Source organism: Chrysochloris asiatica, unplaced genomic scaffold (genome assembly GCF_000296735.1).
Source record: "Chrysochloris asiatica unplaced genomic scaffold, ChrAsi1.0 scaffold00119, whole genome shotgun sequence".
Lineage (NCBI taxonomy): Eukaryota > Metazoa > Chordata > Mammalia > Afrosoricida > Chrysochloridae > Chrysochloris > Chrysochloris asiatica.
The window spans coordinates 7,141,626-7,157,571 of record NW_006408637.1 but is presented as its reverse complement, the minus strand read 5'-3'; the positions used below and the strand labels follow the sequence as shown (position 1 = coordinate 7,157,571).

The following is a 15,946-nucleotide window of genomic DNA, read 5'->3' as shown; positions in this document are numbered from 1 at the left end:
TCCAAGGAGCACTCTGGTTGCATTTCTTCCAAAACAGATCTATTGGTTCTTTTGGCTGTCCACGGCACTTTCAGTATTCTCCTCCAACACCACAACTCAAAGGCATCAATTCTTCTACGATCTTCCTTATTCACATATATAAACATAAGGCGCTCTGGTAGTGTAGTGGTTATGAGTCGGGCTGCCAGCCTCAAGGTCAGCAGTTCGAAACTAACAGCTTTTCTGCAGGAGAAAGATGAGACTTTCTGCTCTGCTCCTGTAAAGATTTAAAACCCCGGAAACCCTGTACAGGGTCACTATGACTCAGAACCGACTCCACAGTACTTAACAACAATCAATTATAGGCTGAAGATGGACTTACAAGCTTTCTATGGTGATGTTTCTAGCTATTCCTTTCTCTCCCCGTCAAGTGTCTATTCAAAAGACAGCCAAGCATCTTAACATTATTTCCCCTCTTTTATCCATTCAAACCATTCCTCAATCCCTGTATCCCAGAGCCCTGTTGTTCCAAGGTTGAGCATGCATCCTTATTTACCTCTATCCCACTTAGCCCATGCAAACCTGTCTAAATGTTCTCTTATCCACCTTGTTCTTTGGATTGGTCCCTCTTGACAATATGTCCAAAGGATGAGACACGAAATCTGGCCATCCTAGCTTCCAAATAGTATTCTGACTGTACGTCCTCCAACACAGATTGGTTTGTTTTTTTGGTAGCTCAAGGTACTTTTATTATTCTCCAACATGATAACTCAAATGTGTCAATTCTCCTACAGTCTTCCTTATGGCTTGGGTCATGGTATTTTCAATAATTTCATATGCATGAAAGCCTCATCCTGGTGTGGTGCTGTGGGTTACTGCACTAGACTGCAAAGTTGGTTTGATCCTCAAGGTCAAACTCACCAGTCACTCCTTGGAAGCCCTGTACAGGGTCACTATGGGTAGGAACTGACTCGATGGCACTTAACAACAATAAGAAGATGGCTTAAAGATGTCTTTTTAAAGTGTTCAAGAGCAAAGGTGTCAGTTTGAAGACTCAGGTCGCCATATATTCATGTATGTCTGACTCATATGCGTGAAGTGAATAAGGAAAACCGTAGAAGAATTGATGTATTTGAGTTTTGTTGTTGGAGGGAAATACTAAAAGTACCATGGACTGCCTAAAGAACAAACCAATCTGTGTTAGAAGAAGTACAGCCGGAATGCTCCTTAGAAGCTAGGATGGCCAGACTTTGTCTCTCATACTTCAGACATATTATTAGGAGGGACCAGTCCCTAGATGGTTGGTTGGTTATGTGCCATGGAGTCGGTTCCCACTCATAGTGACCCTGTATAGGGTTTTTGAGGCTGTAAATCTTTACAGGAGCAGAAAGCCTCGACTTTCTCTTGTGGAACTGCTAGTAGTTTCGAACTGCTGACCTTGAGGTTAGTAGTCTAATTGGTAACCGCTACGCTACCAGAGGATATCATATTTGGTAGTGTAGAGGGTCAGAGAAAAAGAGGTAGACCCCCAACGAGACGGATTAACACAGTAGCAGCAATGGACCCCAATGTAGCACTGATGGTAAGGCTGGTGCAAGAGTGGGCAGAGTTTCGTTCTGTTATACCTAGTTACTACGGGTTGCACCTAACAATGGCACCTAACAACAACATTAATAGGCACAGGCATCGCTTTTATATGAATTTTGATGTATGTTGGGGCTTCGAAAATTTCATGGAAAAATTCTATTATCTTTTCATTCCATTTTTCTACAAACTTTTTGAGGCCCTCTTGTATATTTCACACTTTCAGAATAGGTACACACCTAGTCCTCACTTATTGACTGTCTCGGTATACATTTCTCATATTCAACATAGCAAGAAATCTGCTATTTAGCTGCTTAGCTCATTAACCTGGGTTTCCTCTCACTGTCCAGCTCCTGGCTTGCAGAACCTCCATGCCTGCCAGACTCTCAGCTGATGCCAGCTTTCCAGAAGAACTCTTGCCAGTCTTATCCCCACCATTAGAGCCACCCTTACAGTTCTTCGTTTGGGAGAGATGACCAAAGGGACTTTGAGGCAGCCCTTTGGAGAAGGGCTCGAGTGGTTGGAGGGACTGAGGGAGCACTTGCTGCTGCTGCTCCCCTCTACTTGAGTGCCCTGGAGGGACCAAGCCATGTAGCAGGAAGAGTACTGGGGGAAACTCGGAGGTGGGGAGGAAGCTACAGCCGGTGCCGTTCAGCCCCTCCTCATTAGTGGCCTGGACTGCTGAGTACCTCTTCAGAGTAACAGTCTGCAAGTTCTTGCCCTCAAATTCTGAGCCCTCCAAGACCAGCAGCTTATTTGTGTGTGGTCCTCCTCAGCCTTCAGAGCCTCCGTAAGAAGCTGGGACGGCAGAAATGGTGACCCTGAAAGGCATGGGCATAGGCAGCAGCCCCCACTGATGGACTTGACCCCAGCTCCACCAGTTGCTCGAGCCCCAACCCCTCCAATTTTGCCTCATGCCCAGCCACCTGGACCCAGGTTCCCTGAAGCATCAGACCAAACAGCAACACTCTGAGGTCCAGAGCACAGTGATGCCAGGGACATAACAGTTCCGAGGTTCCATGCTCCAGGGCTCCCCCACACGCCCTCCTCCCTCATACATCGCCCTAGTCCTTGGAATGTAACTATATTGATAAGTGAGAAGTGGGTGTATTATTTGTTGCTCCCATCAACAGTATACAAAATTCCCAGGGATAGCCATCTTAAAACCAAAATGGGGATCATCAAATATGGGAATAAATTATGACTAGATAATTTCAAAGAGTTTCTACTGAGCTTGCACAATATTTTTATACTAATATTCTGGGACAAATGCAAACTGAGCCTGGCTCTCCCCTGGTGAGTGTTCAGAGGGGTCCCAGACTTAGGGGTCCTTTGCATGTTCCCTTAAAAGGACCCCTGAGGCACTGACAAGCCCTACCTTTGTCAAAATGCCTAAGAAGGGTTAGAAAGTAGTTTGGGAAATTACTACTAGCTACATCAGCACTGGACTGCAAACCTCAAGGTCAGTACTTCAAACCCACTAGCCGCTCCTTGGAAACTCTTTACAGAGTTGCTATGACTCGAAGACACTTAAGAACACCAACAGATAATTTGTTATCTTGAACAAACCACCCTACATTTAACTCTCTGGTTGCATAAGTGTAGCCAACCCACCAACACTCTAGGTAACTGTGAGGGAGTGACTGCTTCTGGCCACTACCACCCCATTTTGTGTGGTAGGCATGACTAGCTTGGCCTTATTCAGGAGCAAAATGTAACCCCAGACCTCTGACGTCTTTTTACTTCAGTCCAGCATTTGTGGGACCTTCTCTTTCAGCTACACAGCAAAGGACAGCCTTTATCTTAAGCAGGGTTTGGGGTTGTTTTGCTTTTGCAAAGAATTTCTCATAGCTGATGAGATTATAGATCATCTTGGCTTTGCACTCACTTCTGTATTGACTATTGCAATTTCTTACAAATTCACATTACTCCAGATGCTCAGCTTAGGTCTACAAACATCATGTCAGAAACAAGGAGACAAAACGAGCAATTTTCAATACTTTTTTTTTTTAAGCGAAATTCTCTCATTATTAGGAAAGCACCCACACCGTGTTCTTGGAAATTACTGGGATTTTATTTGCCTCAGGCTAATGTCTTGCAACCAAAGACACTGTGCAAAGAAAGCAAAGATTAAGTACACTTTGGGGACATGGAAATGAATCATGCTGGTAAGTGATCAATCCGGTGGATGGAGGAAGCTACCCCATGCACTGTATAAATTGCAAAAGTCAACAGTGTTTTTGACAAAAACATTGTAAAAATCAAAAGCACAAAAGGGGGGAGAAGTAAATGTTGTTTGCAGTTGACGTAAAATGATACGATTCCAAATGCATTTATTTTCAGCTCTTAGATCAAAAATGGGAAATAAATGTATCTGCAGCTGAAATCTACCTGTTGTACACTGCCCACCTATTCAAGTAGCTTACATGTACCACGGTGTCAATAAAAACAAATAAAACAAAAACACTACTGGCACACAAATAAAAACCTTGAGCATCACCTGGTACAAAATAAAATAACCAGTGGCTTTTTGTGGTATCTTCTGGTTGTCAGCACTACAAAACGACAGACTCTTCCCATCTTGGCACCCAATGGAAGCAGGCCCCGTTCAAACCCCTATCAGACCCAACCCATAGAAATATACAACCCACCCACATATTTCCCATCCAAAAACATCTTTGTTTTGCTTGTTTGTTTGTCTGGTTGTTTTAATCTTGGAATCTTTGAGGCCCGTTTGGACACAATACGTTATAATTCTTTTTCTGTGTGTGTGCATGTGTGAGTGTGTGTGCATGTTTGTCTGTTTTGTTTTGTTTTTACACCATGATATCATACGTTTGTCTGGTACTATCCTATAGCTAGGTGCATAGATGATGATAATATAGAAACAGCCCAATGACTGTCTGACAAAATGAACTCACTGGGTGAAGTGAAATAGGAGAGGGGGAGATCAGCTCTATCGAGGAAGAAACAGTTCCCGGGATCACTCGCCATCACACTTGCTTCTGACTGTTCATTGTCATCCTGCCCCTCATCACTGTCAAAATCACTCACAAGGGGCTTGGCTTTCCCTCGGTCCGGCCTCTTCTTGTCTTTGCCTGTTTCCCAGTCTTTCTCACCTTTGTTGAGCTTGATTTTCACCTTCAGAGACTTTGCTTCTGACTCAGAGTCGTCTTCATCTTTCTCCCCCTCTTCTTGGTTGCTTTCATCTTCACTCTCTTCCTCTTTGGAGACTTTCTGCCAGGCGCTCTTATACACTGACTTGCAAGACTAGTCTTCGTAGACCTGGGAGCCTTCCAATTTGAAGGTCTGTGCATTGTGGCAGAGAAACAGGACATCTTTCTCGAGTTCGCCCAGGCTTCAGGTACGGATTCTCTCCTTTATTTTTTTGAAGTCCACAGGCTTCCTAATTAATTCATAGGATTCTGGTAATTCCTTCTTGGAAGGTAACTGAATGAAGACTTCACTGAGCTGTTTCTGAGAATTGTTTCCTCCTATTTCCAACTGACAATCACTGGGCACCATCTCCATATTACACCTGTATTTGTAGTTGATCACAGTATTAATGATTGCATTCATCTGTTTGGTCAGTTTGGGGGTGGGGGTGGGGGTTGGGTGACAGTTTCTTGGCTGAGCTGGCGGGCGACCTTGCCTCTTCTTAGCTTTCTCCACATCATCTTTCACAGGATCCTTACCCACATCTCCTTGTCTTTTTCGCTTCTTCAGCCACACTTCCGTTTCCATTTCTTCCAAATTGCCTTCTTCGATCGCCCTCAGCCACTGCTTCTCTGTCAGGGCGTCACTATAGCTCATGTCCCAGTGCTGATGAGACCCCCCTGCCAAAGACCTTCTCCTCCTCTTCCTCAGCATCATTCCTGATGATCCAGGAGTACAGCTCATCTTCCTCGATGAGGTGAGGCTTATGCTTTGGGTTCCGAGCATCGCGGGTCCATGTCCATAAGCTTTTGTTGAAGGAGACCTCTGGATTAGGCACTGGGCTACTAACTGCAAGGTCAGAAGTTCAAATCCACTGGCTCTTCTTTGGGAGAAATACTAGGCTCTCTGCTCCAGTGAAGATGGGCAGCCTTGGGAAACTCTATACAGGGAATTATGTGTTGGAATATACTCATGGTACTTATTTATGTGAAGACACAACTGTTCTGTTCTATAGCATCATTTGGCAATCACTGACATGCAGAATGTTTATACTCACCCAGTAAGTCTCGGAGACTAGCAGTGGGCTGGCATCAGCTTCTTTCTACAGCAGTAGTTTCAGCATGCTGTGTCGGTGTGGATGTCCCTGGGGGGCCATAACTCACCTCCATTGTCACTCAGCCCAAAGCACAACAGCAGAGACAGAATAGTGTTCTGTAAACACCAAACAAATTCTGAATGAATGAGCAGACAATCAGCCAGAGAGAAAATGCTAGACAATTGTCAGCACAGAGAACAATAGTCATGTTCTCTGTCCTACTCCAAGAAACTGGGCTTGCTGATTTCCTTGAGAGCTCCCCCATTTCACTAAAGCTAGCCTGCAGAGACAGAAAACAGGTCACGACCTGGGACAAGGCCTCAGAATTTCTGATGAGAAGACTTGGCACTGAGCACGCCGAAGTGTTTCTTAGGGTGGCAGTCTGAGTGCAGAGGAAAGGTCCTCAAAAGTGATAAACCGAGCCTTGAGTAAGACTTCAGGGAAGCATAGTGAGAAGCAGGATTTTAGTCACAGAATCCCAGGGAGGTTATACCTTTCCTAGGTGATCAACAGAGGACTTGGCCCAGGAGACTCAGGTAGGTGGAGGGAAAAGAAGGTAGTATTGTGGGAAGATGTAGCAGCTGCTGAAGAGGGCACTTTGTGGATGAGGAGACAGGTCAGCAGAGGTGGGACTGGGCAACGTGGGAAGCAGGGAGGTGTGGCAGGTAGTTTTCTTGCCGCTTTCTGTATGACACACACACAGACCTCTACGCCACCCTGTAAGGAAACGCATCACAAAGGCCCCTGTGATTCTTTAAAGCTTCTGGGGGTGGTGGTGGTGGTGGTGGTGGTATGCCGTAGAGCTGGTTCCGAATCATAGCGACCCTGCATAGAGTTTCCGAGGCTGTAAATCTGTATGGGAGCAGAAAGTCACATCTCTCTCCTGTGAAGCAGCTGGTAGTTTCGAACAGCTGGCCTTGAGGTTAGCAGCCCAACTCGTAACCACTACACTACCAGAGCTTCCTTTTAAAGCCCGGCGGCCAGGAGGCAAACTTGCAGAATGAGCCCTTTGGTGGTTTAAATTATTATATATGCCGGTGTGTTTTGAAAAAAAAAAAAAGAAAGAGAGACCTAAATTGAATAGAGAGAAATACTGTTAACTGATGGTACATGGTGGGGATTATAACCATTGTAATGAAACAAAGTATTTGGTTTGTTGAATGTAAAACTGATGATCTGCCCTGTAAACTTTCACTCAATTTACAATAAAAACTTTAAAAATAAATAAATAAATAAAGCTTCTGGAGCCACAATTATATGGCTATATGGAGGATCAGAAGAGGGACAGGCATTATAAAGGCCCGACTATTTCCCAGATACACTTGCCTAAGCACAATATCCTTCAAGCAGGGACGTTCATGGTGGAACAGGTTTCAGTAGAGCTTCCTGACTAAGGCAGACTAGGAAGAAACCCCTGGTGATTTACTTCCAAAAATTGACCACGAAAACCTTTTGGATCATAGCAGAGCATTGTCTAACTCTCTTGCTCCGGACATGAGGGCTCAGTCTCTGGAGGAGGGCATCTTGTTTGGTGAAGTCGGGGGGCCAGAGGGGGAGACCCTCAGTGAGACGGTGACTACAGTGGCTGTAGCAATAGACTCAAACATGCTAGCGGCTGTGACTAAGACACAGAACCAGGTACTATTTCATTCTATTATGTATCAGGTTTCCATGAATCGGAGTGGACTTGACAACAAGTGGAAAATCAGGAAGGAAAGCAAAATGCTCTTCTCAGCCAGAAAAAGAAGTCACATGGGGTCAGAAACCAAAGAAAGAGCAAGTTGCCTAAAGGTACCCCATACTGAAGATGCTTGTGCTGCATGACTCCCCCAATTCCTAAAGGGGTTGCCTCTGGGACTGGTTTGGGAAGTTGACCCTCATTGTCCTACCTCAGGAGACCTGCTTCTTCCAACTCCTCTAGATTCAACCCTTTGCTCACCGAAACCACTGGCCCTACCCCACTTCTTTCTTCCTACTGACTTCTCATGCACTAGCACTTATGGTTGAATGTGGGCAGTGGTGGTTTTGTAGAATTCTCATCTTTCATGCAGGAGACCTGGGTTCAGTTCCTACCACACGGGCAACCACCACCTACATTGCTATGATGCTGAACGTGTCTCGACAGAACTCCCAGACTCACACAGACTAAGCAGCCCAAACTTCTGAAAACCATCCAACGACATCCCTGTGAATCACAGCAGTCTGGTCTGTAAGCGATCCTGAGGGTGACGCAGGGCCAAGGAGCGTTTTGTTCTATTGTGGACAGGGTCTCAGTGAGTCAGAAGTCAACTCAAAAAGCAGCTTACAACAACACCACCATCAACGGGCAAGGTCCTGCCTCACCGAGTTCACCCAACGCAGCAGGAAGATGAAGCGAGTGTACGAACAGCCAGGCCCAACGGAAGGTGAGTGTGGCCTTCAGAACTCTGCCAGGACAATCTGGGAGGTGCCCAGAGGAGGTGCTCATGATAGGAGTCAGGACTGCTGGCACTATCTGCCCAGCCCCATGATTCCACTGTCCTTAGTGAATGTGGTCCTCACCTGCCTCAGCCAATCTGCCATGCATGGGACCATGAAACAAGGGAGGAGGACACTCCCCGAGCCTCACACGCTTTTCTTCTTTTCAAGCCAAGTTGGTGGCCAACCCCCTTGACTTACCCTTGGAGTGAAACAGCAGTCAAGACAGTCTGCCTCTGGTGTGAAAAGGATCTGATTTAGGGCAGTATTCTAGTTCTCACTCCACAGAAGAGGACGAGTGGAGGAATCTGACTTTGGGCCAGCTGTGGTCGATGAATCATCCGGAACACAAACAGGCAGCTATTTCTGAACTAAATGGCATCGGATCTCTCTCCTCACCTTGAGTCCAGTGCCCTGGTCTCCAAAGCACTTCCACTGAACTCAAGCCAGGGGAGAGAGGCAGAGAGGCCTGAGCACAAGGGCTCAGTCAACATGGTCGTTGCTTCTCTTATCCTATAAAGCCACTGCACTCCCCATATACTGTGCTGGGCACCAAGATAGAACAAAGAACAATCCTGGTGTGGCACTGTAGGATTAAGCACTGGACTGCAAGGTCAGTGACTCAAACCCACTAGTCACTTCTTAGAAACCCTATACAGGATCACTGTGAATCAGAACTGAATCCACGGCCCTTGATAACAACTACGAAAATGCAACTTTGGAGTTCTGGTGTAGGATAAGCACTGGACTGCTAGTCGCAAGGTTGGGGTTGAAACCTACCAGTTGCTACTTAGAAAACCTTTATAGGGTCATTATGAATTGGAACTTACTCGACGGCATTTAACAACATGGCAACTTCCCCATTAAGGAACCTAGTGTGAGAGACTGAAAAAAATGGCTAATACGTAGTCTGTGTTTACTATTTGCTACACCCTCGGAAACCCTATACAGGGTCGCTATGGGTCGGAATCGACTCGATGGCACATAACAACAACAACATTAAGGAACTCTAGGAGCCCTGGTAGCGTAGTGGTTACGAATCGGGCTGCAAACCTTAAGGTCAGCGGTTCGAAACTACCAGCCGCTCCGCGGGAGAAAGATGAGGCTTTCTACTCCCGTAAAGATTTACACCCTCGGAAACCCTGTACAGGGTCGCTATGGGTCGGAACCGACTCGATGGCACTTAACAACAACAACAACATTAAGGAGCTCTAGGAGTCCTGGTGTGGTGCTGTGGGTTAATGCGCCAGACTGCAAAGACATTTGAACTGCAAGGTCGGTGGTTCAAGCTCATCAGCTGCTCCTCGGAAACCCTATACAGGGTCGCTATGGGTCAGAATCAACTCAACGGCGCTTTACAACCACAACAGCTTTAAGAGCTCTGGTAGCTTAGTTACAAATCAGGCTGCGAACTTCAAGATCAGCAGTTCGAAACTACCAGCTGTTCCGTGGGAGAAAGATGAAGCTTTTGGCTCCTGTAGATTTACAGCCTTGGAAACCATGTACAGGGTCGCTATGAGTCAGAACTGACTCCACGGCACATAACCACCACCATTGCGTATATATTTAAATGTAATAGTTTTTTAATATATTCAGAACCGGCAAGGTCAGCGGTTCAAACTCAGAAACTCTATATTATATCAGAATCAGCTCGACAGCACTTACATATATTAGGAACCCTGGTGGCACTGTAAGATAAGCACAGGACTACCAACCAAAAGATGAGCAGTTCAATCCCATCAATGACTCTGTGGAAGGAAGATGAGGCTTTCTGCTCCCATAGAGATTTACAGCCTCGGAAACTCTGTACAATGCTGAGTTGGAATTGACACAGTTGCAGTTGGTTTGATTTGGGGGGTTTTATTGCATATATTAACTCCTTTCATCTTCACAACAACACTGTAAAATAGATACTGTCATTTTTGTTAAGTGCCTCCAGTGGGCTCCAACTTATAGCGACCTTGTGTGGGGTTTCCAAGGGGGGCGGCTAATTGGTCTGAACTGCCGACCTCGTGGTTAGTTTATCCTACAGCACATTTTAAAGATTCAGAATCTGAGCGTAGATAAATCAAATCATTTGCCTAAATAGAACTGCTTATGAGTAGCTTCTTCCCTTCTGGATTCACACTATTAGCAGGAAGTTGGAGATGCTGGCATGCCTGTTTCCCAAGGGTGCGAGAGGAATTCTAATTTCTTGTGTACCTGCTGTCACCAGACAATGTGCTAGTCGCTTAACAATCATTATTGGTCTTGGCCAACTAGACAGGCCTCTCAAAGATCCACATTCTGACTTTGCTACCTTTGTAGGCAGCTGACTCCAACCACATAGTGACTCAATGTTTACAGAGACACTATCCTGGTGTCTGCCATCCAAACACAGAATGGGCCCGGGGCTCAGGATTTACAAAGGAAGCAGCGTGGCCCATTAGGATCTTTCATTGCAAAGTGTGGCTCCTACTCCCTACCTCTGTGCTTTGGGTGGCGTTCATTCGTTCATTATTACCTGTGTTTCTAGGTCCTGGTGTAACCACAGGTGCAGAAGTTGCCTAGTCAACATGGAGTAGACACAGTGGTATCTGGAAGAGCCAGGGAATGTGTTGGAATTCTCTTGGTGACACCCAGTGATCTAGCCACTTGGTGTTCTTCCCCTACCTGGAATTATTTGACTTTGGCATTGTTCCTTAGAGAAAAAGGAGAAATCCAGATGGGACCCTGATGAGTCTCTGGTCCTGGTGAATGCTTATTGCTACCTGGTGGAGGAAGAGAAGGGACACTTGAAGATGAAAGAAGGTCACCAAGTGTCTGTGCCTCTTTTTAATGGTTCTTGTTTTACTGCACGAGCACTTAGAGTTATTGAGAGTGTATCAGTTGTCCCTACCACATGTGGGGAATGAACTGCCCAGTGCATAGGAGGCAATGTCTTTGCAATTATTAAACTTACTCTCTCTCTCCTACTGGAATTACTAATGCTTGTTCCACTCTAAACACTTCTGTATGCTGAAGACTAATTTATTTAGTTTCTGGTTCCTGAAACAGCTTTAAATGATTATTTTAAAATGCTGGTAACCACAAAAACAATGTGTTATTCTTACTACAGGGAAGGACAGTGAAATCGTCCTCATATTTCAGAGTGAATTAATTAATGTGGTCTGCTTTTAGACAATTGAAAAATTTACCTTGGCCAGGTCATTACACAAAAATTGGCCTTATTGGAAAAAGGAGGATGATCACATCCGTCGCAAAGTCAAGGATAATTGTATCATTGCATATCTGCCAAATTACATTATTGCATGACTGTCAAATCGCTAGAGTCAAGGCCCAGCTAAGCTGACACATTACCCTAACCGTAACAGTCAGCTTGACTCTTGTCTCAGCCATCGAAACTTAACCTTAACCATACCCTTAGCCGTCACAGTCAGCATTACTTCTGCCTAACGACACCTTGGCATTTGTTACTGTCAGATGTATGTCGTTCATGCGCATAATAGTCAGGCAGTAGAGTTTTTACTGTTGTCATTAATGCAAAATGCTGGGCACTGAAGGTTAATGCACTGGGTTATGAAATCAGTTTGAACCGCAAAGTCGGCAGTTCAAGCTCACTAGCTGCTCCTTGGAAACCCTATATAGAGTCGCTATGGCACTTAACAACAACAACCGGTGTATTTTTTAACAGATCTTAACATAACTTATCAACAATTCTTAACTTTGCTCTACAAACCAATAGGTCATGGATCATAGAAAAGTCAGTTTAGTTTTTCACAATAAACTAATGTGTTTTGACAATGAAATGGTAAAATAACATAGGATGGGATGGGAGTGGGTTGGATAAGAAGGGATAGAACAGAATGCTCCCATAGTAAGAGTTCATTCATTTTTTAATCACTTATAAACTTCTGGAGGTCTGGTTTGGCACTCTAGATAAGCACCGGATTGCTAACCACAAGGTGGACGATACAAACTCACCAGCTGCACCTTGGAAACTCTATTCAGGGTCACTACGATTGAGAATCCACTCGATGGTATTTAACAATAACAACAACAGTATATATTTTCAATGACTTAAAACTGTGTGTATATAAATATATATATATATGTATTTGTGTATGCACACATGCATACACATTCGTGTCTATAGCTTGTGATGTAAAATGTATTAACAATAGTTGAGGCATTATTTGCACCCGGTATTCCTCGCCACACCAGGACTGCAAAGTAGTTTGAACTGCGAGGTCGGCGGTTCAAGCTCACCAGCTGCTCCTCGGAAACCCTATACAGGGTCGCTATGGGTCGGCACCGACTCGACGGCACTTCACAACAACACAACAATTTTTTTCTGAATGAAGAAAGTTGGATTCATCTCTATTAGTGTACTAGTCTAGGAGTTTCTGTATTGGCCTGTCAAAAAAGGTGAGAAAACACAAGGCATACACAGAGGCTAGAGTCTGAATATAGGCCAGAGGTGAGGGAGCTGTACCAAAAAGAAGGGTGGTCTGCCTCCAGAATTCTCAAGTCTCTTTCTGATGATAGTCCTTGAGGCCTCTTCCCAACGGACCGTGGCTAGTCTCCCAACCTGCAGGGTGCAGGTGATTGAAGAAACAGGTCGTTTTGTCTCTCTTCTCATGTAAGACCACCCTTCCACTTCCCTTCTGTTTGGTTTGCACGTAGGGAGTGGGGGAGAAGCCAGGGAGGCTGGGCCAGGCAGAGCCAGGACGTAAACTCAAGCTCCACTTGAGTTCTACATCAAAGTCTGTTACTTCTGTTCAGACTCTTATGCTAAAAATACAAACTCTACCCAGTCTTTGTAACTCAATAACAGACTGCCATAAAGTGTAATTAAATAGCGCATCCACTCTCCAACCATAACAATGAAAAGAAAACAAAGGGAGAGGATGGGATTTACAGCAAAAAATAGCAATAGGGACACTAGAGTTGGTGTCACTCTGCACAGTGACTCATGGTTTCAAACACCCCCCTCACACACACACACACTGGGCCCCTGGACCTCCTCCCATATTAGACCATAAAGACTCCTTACTAAGGCTTACTATCAATTTTAATGATAGAATAATATGTGATAAATAGATTGTAAATTGCTCTAATGTAACATTTCTTAGATTATATGAATGCTAACAACAAAATTGTTTTGTAAAATCTGTCTACATTAAATTACAATGTTATTGGTTGCAACATTAGTAACTGAATGGAGCCTTTTAAAGGCTTACAGCTTTTCCTTTAATTGCTACTTCATTCTCAAAAAGTTATTGATACAGAGCCACAAATACTAGTTACAACAATATTGTAGCTAAAACACCAGAAAACTTGACAAAAGTGTCATTGTTAAGTGCCTTCAAGTCAGTTCTGACTCACAGTGACCCTGTGTAGGGTTTCCAAAGAGCGGCTGGTGAGTTTGAACCTCTGACCTTGCAGTTCAAACCAACCTTACGGTCGAGTGCTTATGTTACAGTGCTGCACCAGGCCCCTAAAATGCCAGAAAACTTGACAAAATTGGCGACTATAAAAACACTGGCAATAATGAAAACAATAATGCCGGCTTGTAGCATGTACAGATGAAACCACGTGGGTCAGGTGTCATTGTAAGTGGGTAGTTATGATGTTGTTGTTGTCGTTGTGTTATTGAGTCAGTTCCAACTCATAGCTACCTTGTATAAGGATCCCAAGAGCAGCTGGTGGGCTTGAACCACTGACTTTGTGGTTAGCAGTCCAGTGCTTATCCTACATTGCCACACTAGATGTCCATGACATCTATGTCAAAAAATAAATTACCATAGAGTTTTAGCCTTGTAGGTATATCGATACATGTACATTTGGTTGTTGTTAAGTGCCACTGACTCGGTTCCGACTCATAGCGACCCAGTATAGGGTTTCTGAGGATTGACTGGAGTGTTTGAACCACCAAATATGTGATTCAAACAGACCTTGTGATCATGTGCTTATCCTACAGTGCCACACCAAAACTCCACATGTATGCTAGGCCTACAAAACTGTTTTTGTTGTTTTAAATACAGGAATCGTTTTATAAAAAAGAATAAATTTCTGCTAAAACACTGCACAAAAAATTTATAGACAGTGATTTTAGTGTCACCCCTTGACAGCATCACCAGTGTGGTCCACAGCCCCTGCACCTCACACACACCCCTAGTGACACCACTGAAGAATAAGCTCCCGTTAATTTATTCCTTCTCAGTTGTTACTAAGTGCTGTCATGTCAGTTCCAACTCATAGCAACCCTGTGTAGGGTTTCGGAGGAGCAGCTGATGGGTTTGAACTGCCAACCTACAGCGCCAGACCAGGAGTCCGTCTCAGTAGCGTTTAGGAAATGTTTGGCTTTGATAGGCATATTACAAAGCAAAAGCTGTTTAATGAGTATAACTTGAAATGCAGTCATCCCAGTTCCCCTTTCAGATAAATGCCAGTAATACTAAATTAAGGACAAGTAGGTACCTGTGAGGTGTGGAAGAGCTTTGCAGAAAGCCATTTGGCCTTTGTTCTCAGTTCTTTCCAGCCATCCCAATAACTGAGGCTAAGGAGGTACCACCAGGGGGCCGATGCTGACTAAGCTACAGACTGCATGATTAAGTTTGTTTAAAGGTCAGTAAGCATTAGGAAATTAACTAAAGAACTTAAATGCTGTGAAGATTAACTCCAGCTGTGGACCATAGCCTGGCACAAACCAAGTGTCTTAGAATATAAGCTCTCATGTAATGTATACAGTCTGGTTTCCTTCGATTCAGGGATCCGACTTTTCTTTGTTAAAAGAAGTATTAACATCTTTCCTTTGTTTTTGTTTTTGTTTTTAATAAGAATTTGGGGTTTTGGAAATTAAAGGCATCCAAATTGGCAAAGAAGAAGTAAAACTCTCTCTGTTTGCTGATGATATGCTCCTATACATAGAAAACTCCAAAGACTCAGTGAAAAAGCTGCTAGACCTCATTGGAAGATTCAGCAATGTGGCAGGATATAAGATCAACATACAAAAATCAGTTGGATTCCTCTATACCAATAATGACAGTGCTGAAAAGAACATTAGGAAAGCAATATCATAGCTGCCCAAAGGATGAAATAGCTAGGAATAAATGTAACCAAAGAAACAAAGGACCCATACAAACAAAACTACAAAACACTACTACAAGAAACCAAAAGAAACTTACAAAAATGGAACAGTAGACCATGCTCCTGTATAGGAAGACTTAACATTGTGAAAATGTCAATACGGCCCAAAGCAATTTACACATAGAATGAAATCCCAATCCAGATTCCAATGACAGTCTTCAAAGAGATGGAAAAAACAATTATAAACTTTATACAGAAAGATAGAGACCCAGGATAGGCAAAGCACCTCTTTAAAGAGGAAGAATAAAGTTGGAAACTTCTCCCTCCCCGACTTCAAATTTTATTACGTGGCTACAGTGGTCAAAACAGCTTGGTACTGGTACAATGAAGGATACATAGATCAATAGAAGAGAATTGAGAATTCAGAAATTAACCCATCCACATACAGTCAACTGATTTTTGACAAAGTACCTAAATATATCGCTTAGGGAGGGGATAGTCTTTTTCACAGATGGTGCTGGCAGAACTGGAAAGCGATATGCAAAAGATTGAAATAAGACCTTTACCTCACCTCTTATACAAAACCTAACTCAGCATGGATTA

The 15,946-nt window shown here is 44.0% G+C and overlaps 1 protein-coding gene and 1 pseudogene across 1 annotated transcript in view; one reads left to right on the top strand and one right to left on the bottom strand.

Moving 5' to 3' along the window:
* Window positions 1-15,946, top strand: part of SLC35F3 (solute carrier family 35, member F3) — an 840,786-nt gene that overhangs the window by 552,096 nt on the left and 272,744 nt on the right. The gene's annotated exons all lie outside the window — the stretch shown is intronic.
* Window positions 2,476-5,334, bottom strand: LOC102840113 (annotated as a pseudogene).